The following is a 13,046-nucleotide window of genomic DNA, read 5'->3' as shown; positions in this document are numbered from 1 at the left end:
TCAACCGCATTAATTGATCAGACCAAACAGTTCTCGTTGAAACCTTCTGCAGCCAGGCCACCAAGATTGTACGGCTTGCCAAAGATACATAAAGAAGATACACCTCTTCGCCCCATTGTCTCTACTATCAACTCCCCGACTTACAAACTGGCTCGTTTTTTGTCCGAAATCCTACGGCCTTTCACTGGAAAAACCACCTCTGCAGTACTAAACTCTACTGACCTGGTATCAACAATCAAGGGGATTGCCCTGTCCCCAGACGACCTGCTTGTCAGTTTTGATGTGGTTTCCTTGTTCACCAAGGTGCCTGTGCCTGACACCATCGCAATCATTGAAGACTTGGTTCATCAAGGACTGAATGCTGGGGTACCCCCCCTGGTGAGACACTGCTTAACCAATACATACTTCACCTGGAATGGAACCTTCTACAAGCAAATTGAGGGCACCCCAATGGGCTCCCCCTTATCTCCGGTTGTAGCCAACATCTTCATGGAGAAATTTGAGACGGACGCCATCCAGACTGCCACTCTACGCCCGACCTTATGGAAGAGGTACGTAGACGACACTTTTGTCATCTGGCCACATGGCCGGCCTGCTCTAGACCAATTTCTCGACCATATCAATTCCATACACCCAGCCATCAGATTCACCATGGAAGTCGAAAATGATGGCAAGCTACCCTTTTTGGATGTCCTAATCAAAAGGAGACCTGATGGTTCAATGAGCCACTCTGTCTACAGGAAAGCCACCCACACGGATGCTTATCTAAAACCGGATTCCCACCACCATCCATCCCAGAAGAATTCCCTCATCAAGACTCTATATCATAGAGCCCAATGCATCTCCGACCATGAACACATTTCCAGTGAACTCAAACACGTACGCCAAGCTCTTAAGGCTAATGGTTACTCCGACTACACAATCCGCAAAGCCATCACTCCAACCACCAAGAAGGATCCTGTTGAGGAGCCTTTCAAGACCATCACCTTACCCTACATTGCTGGGGTCACAAAAAAGATCTCCAAAATCCTGATTAAACACAAGATCCAGGTCCGATTCAACACAGTACATAAAATCCGTGATCTGGTACCGTCTGTAAAAGATGTGGTTCCAGACATACAGTACCCTGGTGTCTACAAACTAAGTTGCCTCTGTGGTAGCAGTTACATTGGGGAAACCAAACGACATGTCTCGGACCGCATCCGTGAACATAAAGCTGACCTGAAACACTGTAGGACAAACACCTCAGCCGTGGCAGATCACTGTTACAACTCAGTGGGCTCACATGACATTGACTTCTCCAAGACAGAGGTTCTCTGCAAGCCATCTGGCTATCATGAGAGATTCGTACATGAGGCGATCCACATTTACAAACACAGAGACAATTTTAACCGAGAAGATGGATTCTGGCTTAGCAATCACTGGAAGGACGTAATAAACCATTTTGATACACATTAGGGTGGGTAGAATAATACATAGTGTTATATTAAAAATGTATAAGGTATAGGGTGGTTTATAGCAATACAGTATGTAATTTAATGTTGGTTTTGCCTATGGAAGTATATAGTACGGTATAGACGCGTGTGATGTAAGAGAATAAAGTTTAGATGGAAGCATATTATATAATTTTTTTTTTTTTTTTTACAACGTAGAATTTTTCATGTATTACTTACTGTTAGTAACTCAGCTTATTGTAGAGTATAGTAAGTTTACTGATGATGCTATGTAGTTTATACTTTAGTTTGTCATGCAGTTTATACTGTAGTTTTTTACGTGGTTGTTTAGTAACTACAGCTACATACTATTAACATTCCTTTCCTTTGTTAATGCTCCCCCCCTTCCCCCCCCCCCTTTGATGCTGCTAATCCTGCATAATGCACGGGCATAGTATTGATTTGGAACCCCCCCCGCCCACCTCCTACGCATTTTCCATATGCTGAATTCCTCTTGATATGCAAATTATTTTGTTTAGACGCTCTTCTTCCCACCTCCCCCCCCTCTAACCCAGCTTAAATATACGCTCCAAGCTTGGGGTGTTTCATTCTTCGCCTGAGGATGGCTGCTTGCGTTGTGGCCGAAACGTCGTGAGAATTGTTTTATTATGTTTTATTTTTATTATTTTATTACTTCCCTTCTACGTGACTTTACCGAAAGAACCAAGAAGAGTATTATTGTAGCGCGGGGGGGGGGGGGGGGGGACGGCACCCGTACCCAGCCTCAGCCGGGTGGGCAATTTAGGCGAGGCCGGAGGCTCTGCACGCTACTAGGCCTCGACACCCACCACGCGACTCTGAGGTAAATTCATCAAAGTTTCACGTCCTCTTCACTCCCCCCCCCACCACAATGTGTGTAATTACTGTTATAGGGTCGGTGGATAATAAAATTATAGCGATTAGACAGTATTATTGTAGCGCGGGGGGGAGGGGGTAACGGCCCCGGTACCCGGCCTCAGCCGGGTGGGCAATCTAGGCGAGGCCGGAGGCTCTGCACGGTACTAGGCCTCGACACCCCACCACACTATAGGCCGTACATATTACTGCACAGCGGCCGAGGAGATCGTGGCTGGGGGGGGGGGGGCAGGGGTAGCAGCCCATCTGTGTATATATGTAAGGTTATTAAGAAATATATTTTTCATAGCGATTAGACAGTATTATTGTAGCGCGGGGGGGGGGGGGGTTAACGGCCCCAGTACCCAGCCTCAGCCGATTGGGCAATCTAGGCGAGGCCGGAGGCTCTGCACGGTACTAGGCCTCGACACCCCACCCGTGTCAAGCGACGACTTTGTGGTATAAACTCGATATACCCAGCGTTGCCCGGGGGGAAAATACATTTAAAATCTTCTGAAAACTTTCAAACATTACATAACAATGAAATCTGTGTATATATGTAAGGTTATTAAGAAATATATTTTTCACCCGGGCAACGCCGGGTACTTATGCTAGTCTATATATAAAATGGAAATGTGTGGATACGTGTGTCTTTTCGAAATGTTTAGCATAGTTCCCAACATGCAACACACTTGAAATTTGGCATGTGGGTAGGTTCCATACTATACACAATGTAAAAAGCATAATAATAGACTTTTGTATTTTGGGGGGGGGGAATGACCATGAAGTGTGTGGCATCAACCCGCAACACACCTGAGTTAAGCGCTCTGCAATGCATAGAGCTGTTAACAGCGTGCCGGGAGATTTTAGGTGGCGTTTCGCTCCTGGCCGATGAGGCCATTGGCTTCTCGGAGTTCAACAGTGGCGGCTCCTGCAAAATCTCTCAGGGGGGGCAAATGTCTGGATGATTGATAAGGATAAGGTCCACCCATGCAATGAATAAATTAACAGCTTAAGCATGTAAAGGCAACTTCACTTCTTTAATATTAATGAAAAATAAAGTGACTCTTACAATACATCTTATTTGTTTATATACTCACTATTAAAACAAACCACTCAAGTTTATTTTATTAAAGATTCCACTAGGTGGCGATAAATTATATTGTTGGATGAAACGTGCTTACGTATGATGACGTTAGCATGTATGATGACGTAAGCACGTTAGTGCATGTCCTCCCGGAAGCCATAGAGAATGCATTGCAGCGCCCCCGTTCGAAAAAAACATCTTTGAATGTAAGTCTATGGGGCAACTCGGGGCGATTCTCAGCCGGAGTGAAATCGCCCAAAAAGAGGCGGTACTCCACAGAACGTGACATGACGCTGATTGGACTATATCCAGAGGCTGACAGTGACGGCTAGCGTGACTCTGTGGTTGAATGACATTGGTGGTGCGTCGCCCAATCGCCCTAATGAAGAAACCGCCCCTGGAGTTCAATACATATCCGTGCAAAGAACGGGTACAACTGCTATCTTAAACAACTACGGTGGTTTGGTCGTCTGCGTGCGTATCTGGACGTTAATTTATTTACGGACCCGTCCAAACAGCTCGCTCTGATTCGATGAAAATAAAACAGCCGGCAAAAAGCCACAGCTCACTTTGATTCGATATAAATAAATAATTAACACGCCTGAAAGAGAGCGATATCATATGTTTGGCAAGGTCTGCGCCGCAGTGCTGCAGTGCACTGTGGGCGCAGACCCTGTGCTGTGTGAGTGTGGTGTGTATGCAAGTGTGCGAATGGTAGTTACGCTAATATTACGTTTATTTATGTAAAAAATGGGTGCTGCGTGTTGCGATTAGTGGAGTCACCAAACAACTTTACCTTACGAGTAGGCAGGGGTCGCTATACAGTGAGTCTTAGCGGACTGAGCTGCCAGCTTCACCTGCCGGGACCACGGCCAGTTGCGTAGCGCCCCCTATAGTTTCGCCCATGGGTCAATACCCCCATGGGGCAACCGAGTTGACTGATTCATGGGTACAATGGGTACTATCCGGCTTATTACCATTATTATGTATTGACGTTCATCACGTCTCCATGGACGGCATGCTGCTGCTGGTAAGGGCATGTGTTGCATAATATGCAGCATGTGTCCGCGTATCATGTTTGCCACGGATGCAGTTGGCATTACTGTACATTTTTCATGTTTTGGAGTGCCAATCCCATGCACTTTGAAATAGAATACACTGTCTAAAAAGGTTGCAGCCCGCCCCCCGCCGCTGTCACTCTCTGGCCGTTGCACAAGCCATATCGGAATTTGCGACATGCTAAAACAATGAGTACAGTGTGACACCACCCGGGTAACTCCCGGGATCAAAATGGGCATTGGAAAGTGATCGCTTTATTGAGATGATTATGGTACTACCACAGGGTATTGTGAACGCTTCAGGAGGAGGAGAGGTCTGGATTTGTAAGTCTCACAGTACCGGTAAGAAGCGCCGGGTGGGGGATGCCCTCCACTGGGGTACAAATTTTGTCATTATTAGTATACGATCATGCAATGTTTCTATCTGCAAGCTGCCATAACTTAAACGATCCCCGTTATTGTTCGATTGAGAAATGGAGTGACCCACACCTCTGATACCATATGTGAGGAACCCAAAAATCTGATGCATGCGTACAACACCCACAATGGGAATACGTAAACGTAAACACACCAACAAAATACATTTTAATATAAGAAAAAAATAGGTGGCCCCATAGCGCATCTGTCTGTGTGTGTGTGTACATAAAGACGGAGGATGCAGGGGCCAACCTGTGTGCGATCGGAACGGTGCAATTGCTGACCAATGTCACTGTGGATGGCGCACACGCTGACGCACACCGGAGCTGTGTCTTTGCGATGCAAGGGCATGGTGGATGGTGGAGCGCATATGGATGGTGCGTTACGAATAAAATAAAATAAAACAAACCGCTGGAAGCAGCCATGCGAGCAGGCTACCTTGGGAGCGATGGCGAATGGGTTGCGTGTCTGGAAGAAGCCTCGCTCTTTCAGATGCAGTACCAGCTTCGTCAACTCTTCGCTACGATACTGCTGTATTCCATGCCAGCAGATACGAAGGCTCTCTGGGATAAATTCTACGACGAATTGGCTCGGGATTACGAGTACCAGTACCGCCAGCTGACCAACAAAGAAGAAATGGTAAATCTTCTTGGTTCTTTCGGTAAAGTCACGTAGAAGGGAAGTAATACAATAAAAAAATTTAAACATAATAAAATAATTCTCACGACGTTTCGGCCACAACGCAAGCAGCCGTCCTCAGGTGAAAACCAGGTCTGTCGAGGCGACAGCGTCTGAATGAAACAGCACACGTGCTTGGAGCATATATATAAGCTGGGTTGGAAGGGGGGGAAATGGCGACTTCACAATAAAATGTGCATATCAAGAGGAATTTAGCATATTTATGGGAAATGCAGGTATGTGATTTGTACTACTTATGCCCGTGCATTATGCAGGATTAGCAGCATCAAAGAAAATAAAAGAAATGGTAAAGTTCAAGACTCTTCACAGCCTCCACGAGTTCCTCACGGCAGGTGGGATCGCTCTGTCGGACTTTGACGACCCCCTGCAGCTTTCCGAGTACCCACACTTGGTCTTGGACTCACTGCTTGAGAACAACCATATCCGCCGCGAATTGGACATGAAGGACTTCCCATTTCGACTTCGGCGCAAACAGTTCCCCATTGTCCCAGCCTTCGCGATGACCATCAACAAGGCGCAAGGGCAAACTGTTCACAACCTGGGATTATATCTACCAACGCCATGCTTCTCGCACGGCCAACTTTACGTGGCACTATCGCGAGTCACGGCAAGATCCAACATCAAGGCGCTTATTGAGGGACCTGACGACGAGGAGGAAGACGGAGTGTACACGAAGAATATCGTGTATCGCCAGATATATTTGAATAAGTTGCATTCTATATTTGAATAAGTTGTATTCTTGAATACCGTCGATTGAGCGTCTCATTAAAATAATATAACCTCACAAAAATAAACATAAAACGATCACCAAAATATGTATATTGTGTCCAGCCACTTTCAACTCCCCACCAACCAAGTATATGCACACCGCCCGCGAAGCGGGCGGCGACTGCTAGTCTTAAATATAAAGCAGAATTTACATCTGTTTGTTTGAAGCAGCAAAACCTCTACAACGCTGAGCTCTGGCATCATGAAATTTTCACAGCATTTACTGTCTGGAATTTCTAAGTGAACGCGACTATTTTCAGCTCACCTTGTCATTCCCTTACCGAGTGGCCAAATCGAGTTTACGTAGAAGTGGGTCAAGGTTGAATTGAGTGAAAATATCCGATTTAGGTAAATTGATTTGTTTCGGCTTTTTTCATTCTTTCAATAATAAAAAAATATTTCAGTGAAATAAGGGAATATTAAATGAATTCAAGACAAGAATCCAAGTCCTGGGCGAAGCCGGGTAGTGAAGCTAGTTACTATTAAACCCCAATGATCCAATCGAAATTTGGGATTTAGATCGGATCGTTGGGGGGCATGTGCCACCCCACCCCCACTGGCTTCACCACTGTCACACTGGCATGGTTCACAGGTGGTGGTGTGTCTAGACCCACACCTGGCCACCTTCACCTGCTCAGTATTAATGCTTCCTCACTCTACCAAGTAATTCATTGAGGTACAATTAACATCGCCGAGGCTGCGTGTCTCTCTCTCCCCGTGGTTGCGTGGATTTCCTTCCCGATCCCCCGGTTTCCCCTCCACATGTAGAGAGTGAACACCGCCACGCTGTTGACAAGCCTCACCTTGTTGTTGTTGTGGGCAGGTCGCTTCTGAAAACAAGAGCGGTAGAGCAGCTAAAGCGGGCTTGGCCTGGTAAAATATAAAAAAACTGTGTCAATATTTAAAGTAAAACAAAGTTACAAAGTAGTGAGCCAGGTCAAGACAAATTATCTTAAGCAAGAGAATTGAAGCAAATGCGATCAGGCGAGGGCAGGAGGCAAGGCCCCGCGTTGTAAAGTTACTACCTGGACATCGCTTCCATGCTCGCTGCTACTCAATTGACATCCCAACAAGAGAGAGAACGAGTCTCTACCTCGGTAAACAACAACCATCACCATCAAAACAACCACAAACACCACAACCGCGATGAGAATTTCTCACCTCGGATTTCAGTGCACGGGCGGAACGGCAGCTTCCTGTTACCTTACTACGTCACGCGGCAGTAGGAGGTGACATGACGTCACTTGCTGGGTACGAAAACACTCCCCTCACACAATGAGCGGTTTAATTTAAATAAATTATGCTAATGAGCCGGCCCATCTGTAGGAGGGGTGGGACGCGGGTGACGGACTCGTCGCAATAAACTCGCGACTGCTTTCACGAATATATTATGTTAATGAGCGGCCAGTCACCGGGCGTAGTTTTGCCCGAATAAATATTGTCACTGGAACAGATATCGGCAGCGGCTGAGGGGAGGTGACGTCACTCTCAAGAGCGCGGTGGTCGGTAGTGGGTGACATGACGTCACTAGCAAGGTCTATTTCCCCGGGCGTTTGACGTTGATGAGGTCACGCTTAGCGGTGACGTCAAAGAGCGGGGTCAGAGTTCAAGTTTGTTGACAGAAGGGGAGCGGCAGTGTCGTGGTGAGCGCTGCGCTCTGCACCGACCAGCCGAGTTCCATTCCCGCTCGTGGCCAACACCGCCAGTGACGAGTCTCTGAACCGGTCCTGAGCCTCCCCTACGTTGACTCAGCCTCAAACGAGGACCCGGTGCGGTGTGTAAACATCGCCACGAGGGAGACAAAGGCGACCGGGCGTGGTGCTGGCCACCCACCCCTTGTGTGCCGTCCCACCCTTATTAGGTGCTCGCTAACAGCACTTGCCCCTACAGTCTATTAAGGCTATACGGGGGATCTTTGTGTTAGGTGCTCACGAACGGCGTGTGCGGCGGCGTGTGAGTTGTGCTGCGTATGACCTGTGCGTGAGAATGAGCTGTATGTGAGAGTGAGCTGTATGTGAGAGTGAGCTGTGTGTGAGAGTGAGCTGTGTGTTTGAGTGAGCTGTGTGTGTGAGTGAGTCAATGTGAGTGAGCTGTGTGTGTGAGTGAGCTGTGTGTGTGAGTGAGCTGTGTGTGAGAGTGAGCTGTGTGTGAGTGAGCTGTGTGTGAGTGAGCTGTGTGTGAGTGAGCTGTGTGTGTGAGAGAATGAGCTGTGTGTGAGCTGCGTGTGAGTGTGTGTGAGTCAGTGTGAGTGAGCTGTGTGTGTGAATGAGTCAGTGTGAGTGAGCTGTGAGTGAGCTGTGTGTGTGAGTAAGCTGTGTGTGTGAGAGAGTGAGCTGTGAGTGAGCTGTGTGTGAGTGAGCTGTGTGTGTGAGTAAGCTGTGTGTGAGGGTGAGCTGTGTGTGTGTCAGCTGTGTGTGTGAGAGAATTAGCTGTGAGTGTGTGTTAGTCAGTGTGAGTGAGCTCTATGTGAGTGATCTGTGTGTGTGATTGAGCTGTGTGTGAGTGAGCTGTGTGTGAGTGAGCTGTGTGTGAGCTGTGTGTGAGAGTGAGCTGTGTATGAGTGAGTGTGAGTCAGTGTGAGTGAGCTGTGTGTGTGAGAGAATGAGCTGTATGTGAGCTGCATGTGTGTGTGAGTCAGTGTGAGTGATCTGTGTGTGTGTGTGAGTCAGTGTGAGTGAGATGTGTGTGTGAGTGAGTCAATGTGAGTGAGTGAGCTGTGTGTGTGAGTGAGATGTGTGTGAGAGTGAGCTGTGTGTGAGTGAGCTGTGTGTGTGAGTGAGCTGTGTGTGAGCTGTGTGTGTGTGAGCTGTGTGTGGGAGTGAGGTGTGTGAGAGAGTGAGCTGTGTGTGTGAGAGAATGAGCTGTGTGAGCTGCGTGTGTGTGCGAGTCAGTGTGAGTCAACTGTGTGTGTGAGTCAGTGTGAGTGAGCTGTGTATGTGTGTGAGCTGTGTGTGAGAGTGAGCTGTGTGTGAGTGAGCTGTGTGTGAGTGAGCTGTGTGTGAGTGAGCTGTGTGAGTGAGCTGTGTATGTGAGTGAGCTGTGTGTGAGAGTGAGCTGTGTGTGAGTGAGCTGTGTGAGTGAGCTGTGTGTGAGTGAGCTGTGTGTGAGTGAGTCATTGTGAGTGAGCTGTGTGTGAGTGAGTCAGTGTGAGTCAGTGTGAGTGAGCTGTTTGAGCTGTTTGTGTGAGTCAGTGTGAGTGAGCTGTATGTGAGAGTGAGCTGTGTGTTAGGGTGAGCTGTGTGTGTGTCAGCTGTCTGTGAGAGAATGAGCTGTGTGTGAGTGTGCGTGAGTCAGTGTGAGTGAGCTGTGTGTGTGATTGAGCTGTGTGTGAGAGTGAGCTGTGTGAGTGAGCTGTGTGTGTGAGTGAGCTGTGTGTGAGCTGTATGAGAGTGAGCTGTGTGTATGAGTGAGTCAGTGTGAGTGAGCTGTGTGTGTGAGTGAGTCAGTGTGAGTGAGCTGTGTGTATGAGTGAGTCAGTGTGAGTGAGTCAGTGTGAGTGAGCTGTGTGTGAGTGAGTCAGTGTGAGTGAGTCAGTGTGAGTGAGCTGTGTGTATGAGTGAGCTGCATGTGAGAGTGAGCTGTGTGTGAGAGTGAGCTGTGTGTGTGAATGAGTCAGTGTGAGTGAGCTGTGAGTGAGCTGTGTGTGAGTAAGCTGTGTGTGTGAGAGAATGAGCTGTGTGTGAGTGTGTGTGAGTGAGCTGTGTGTGTGAGAGAGTGAGCTGTGAGTGAGCTGTGTGTGAGTGAGCTGTGTGTGAGTGAGCTGTGTGTGAGTGAGCTGTGTGTGTGAGTCAGCTGTGTGTGAGAGAATGAGCTGTGAGTGTGTGTTAGTGTGAGTGAGCTGTGTGTGAGTGATCTGTGTGTGTGATTGAGCTGTGTGTGAGTGAGCTGTGTGTGTGAGTGAGCTGTGTGTGAGCTGTGTGTGAGAGTGAGCTGTGTATGAGTGAGTCAGTGTGAGTCAGTGTGAGTGAGCTGTGTGAGTGAGCTGTGTATGTGAGTGAGCTGTGTGTGAGTGAGCTGTGTGAGAGTGAGCTGTGTGTGAGAGTGAGCTGTGTGTGAGTGAGCTGTGTGAGTGAGCTGTGTGTGAGTGAGCTGTGTGTGAGTGAGTCAGTGTGAGTGAGTCAGTGTGAGTGAGCTGTGTGTGAGTGAGTCAGTGTGAGTCAGTGTGAGTGAGCTGTGTGAGCTGTTTGTGTGAGTCAGTGAGCTGTATGTGAGAGTGAGCTGTTAGGGTGAGCTGTGTGTGTGTCAGCTGTCTGTGAGAGAATGAGCTGTGTGTGAGTGTGCGTGAGTCAGTGTGAGTGAGCTGTGTGAGTGAGCTGTGTGTGAGTGAGCTGTGTGTGAGCTGTGTGAGAGTGAGCTGTGTGTATGAGTGAGTCAGTGTGAGTCAGTGTGAGTGAGCTGTGTGTGTGAGTGAGTCAGTGTGAGTCAGCTGTGTGTATGAGTGAGTCAGTGTGAGTGAGTCAGTGTGAGTAAGTCAGCTGTGTGTGTGAGTGAGTCAGTGTGAGTCAGTGTGAGTGAGCTGTGTGTATGAGTGAGCTGCATGTGAGAGTGAGCTGTGTGTGAGAGTGAGCTTTGTGTTTGAGTTAGCTGTGAGTGAGCTGTGTGTGTGAGAGAATGAGCTGTATGTGAGCTGCATGTGAGTGTGTGTGAGTCAGTGTGAGTGATCTGTGTGTGTGTGTGAGTCAGTGTGAGTGAGCTGTGTGTGTGAGTGAGCTGTGTGTGAGTGAGCTGTGTGTGAGAGTGAGCTGTGTGTGAGTGAGTTGTGTGTGGGAGTGAGCTGTGTGAGAGAGTGAGCTGTGTGTGTGAATGAGCTGTGTGAGCTGCGTGTGTGTGTGAGTCAGTGTGAGTGAACTGTGTGTGTGTCAGTGTGAGTGAGCTGTGTATGTGTGTGAGCGAGCTGTGTGAGAGTGAGCTGTGAGTGAGCTGTGTTTGTGAGTGAGCTGTGTGAGCTGTGTATGTGAGTGAGCTGTGTGTGAGTGAGCTGTGTGTGAGAGTGAGCTGTGTGTGTGAGTGAGCTGTGTGTGAGTGAGTCAGTGTGAGTGAGTCAGTGTGAGTGAGCTGTGTGTGAGTGAGTCAGTGTGAGTGAGTCAGTGTGAGTGAGCTGTGTGAGCTGTTTGTGTGAGTGTGAGTGAGCTGTGTGTATGAGTGAGCTGTATGTGAGAGTGAGCTGTGTGAGGGTGAGCTGTGTGTGTGAGTGAGCTGTGTGTGAGAGAATTAGCTGTGTGAGCTGCGTGTGTCAGTGAGCTGTGCATGTGAGCTGTGAGTGTGAGTGAGCTGTGTGTGAGTGAGCTGTGTGTGAGAGTGAGCTGTGTGTGTGATTGAGCTGTGTGTGAGAGGTGTGTGAGTGAGCTGTGTGCATGAGTGAGCTGTATGTGTGATTGAGCTGTGTGTGAGTGAGCTGTGTGTGAGTGAGCTGTGTGTGACTTGGGTGTGTGAGAGAATGAGCTGTGTGAGCTGCGTGTGTGTGTGTGTGAATCAGTGTGAGTGAGCTGTGTGTGAGTCAGTGTGAGCTGTGTGTGAGCTGTGAGAGAATGAGCTGTGTGTGAGCCGCGTGTGAGTGTGTGTGAGCTGTTTGTGAGTCAGTGTGAGTGAGCTGTGCATGTGAGCTGTGAGTGAGCTGTGTGTGATTGAGCTGTGTGTGAGAGTGAGCTGTGAGTGTGAGCTGTGTGAGAGTGAGCTGTGATTGAGCTGTGTGGGAGAGTGAGCTGTGATTGAGCTGTGTGGGAGAGTGAGCTGTGTGTGTGTCAGTGTGAGTGAGCTGTGAGAGTGAGCTGTGAGAGTGAGCTGTGTGTGAGTGAGCTGTGTGTAAGAGAGAATGAGCTGTGTGAGCTGCGTGAGTGTGTGAGTCAGTGCGAGTGAGCTGTGTGTGAGTCAGTGTCAGTGAGCTGTGTGTGAGTGAGCTGTGTGAGAGTGATCTGTTTGTAAGAGAGAATGAGCTGTGTGTGAGCTGCGTGCGAGTGTGTGTGTCAGTGTGAGTGAGCCGTGTGTCCGAGTCAGTGTGAGTGAGCTGTGTGTATGAGCTGTATGTGAGGGTGCGTGATTCAGTGTGAGCTGTGTGTGAGTCAGTTTGAGTGAGCTGTGTGAGCTGTGTGAAGGTGAGCTGAGTGAGTGAGCTGTGTGTGAGTGAGCTGTGTGCGAGTGAGCTGTGAGTCAGTGTGAGTCAGTGTGAGTGAGCTGTGTGTGAGAGTAAGTCAGTATGAGTGAGTGTGAGCTGTATGAGTGAGCTGTATGTGAGAGTGAGCTGTGTGTGTGAGTGAGCTGTGTGTGTGCGAGTTGTGAGAGAATGAGCTGTGTGCGAGCTGCATGAGTGTAAATCAGTGCGAGTGAGCTGTGTGAGTGAGCTGTCTGAGAGTGAGCTGTGTCAGTGTGAGCTGTAAGCTGTGTCAGTGTGAGCTGCGTGTGTGTCAGTGTGAGTGAGCTGTGTGTGTGAGCGAGCTGTGTGTGAGCAAGCTGTGTGTGAGCGAGCTGTGTGTGAGCGAGCTGTGTGAGCTGTGCGAGTGAGCTGTGTATGTGAGTGAGCTGTGTGAGTGAGCTGTGTGTGAGCTGTGTGAGTCAGTGTGAGCGAGCTGTGAGCTGGGTGTGAGAGTGAACTGCGTGAGCGTGAGCTGTGTGAGAGAATGAGCTGTGAGAGTGTGAGTCAGTGTGAGTCAGTGTGAGTGAGCTGTGTGAGAGAATGAGCTGTGAGAGTGTGAG

At 48.6% G+C, this 13,046-nt stretch overlaps 1 protein-coding gene across 1 annotated transcript in view; it reads right to left on the bottom strand.

Annotated features, from left to right (window-relative positions):
• LOC144952958 (uncharacterized) overlaps positions 1-7,575 on the bottom strand; it is a 44,900-nt gene extending 37,325 nt beyond the window's left edge. Inside the window, exons 1-2 of the mRNA XM_078883444.1 lie at positions 7,518-7,575; positions 7,160-7,226 (exon numbers count right to left, since the gene is read on the bottom strand). The gene's annotated coding sequence lies outside the window, so the exon portion shown is untranslated. The remainder of the gene's footprint in view (positions 1-7,159; positions 7,227-7,517) is intronic.
• Positions 7,576-13,046: the final 5,471 nt, after the last annotated feature.

Source organism: Lampetra fluviatilis, chromosome 71 (assembly GCF_964198595.1).
Source record: "Lampetra fluviatilis chromosome 71, kcLamFluv1.1, whole genome shotgun sequence".
Lineage (NCBI taxonomy): Eukaryota > Metazoa > Chordata > Hyperoartia > Petromyzontiformes > Petromyzontidae > Lampetra > Lampetra fluviatilis.
This window is presented reverse-complemented; position numbering and strand designations above follow the sequence as displayed.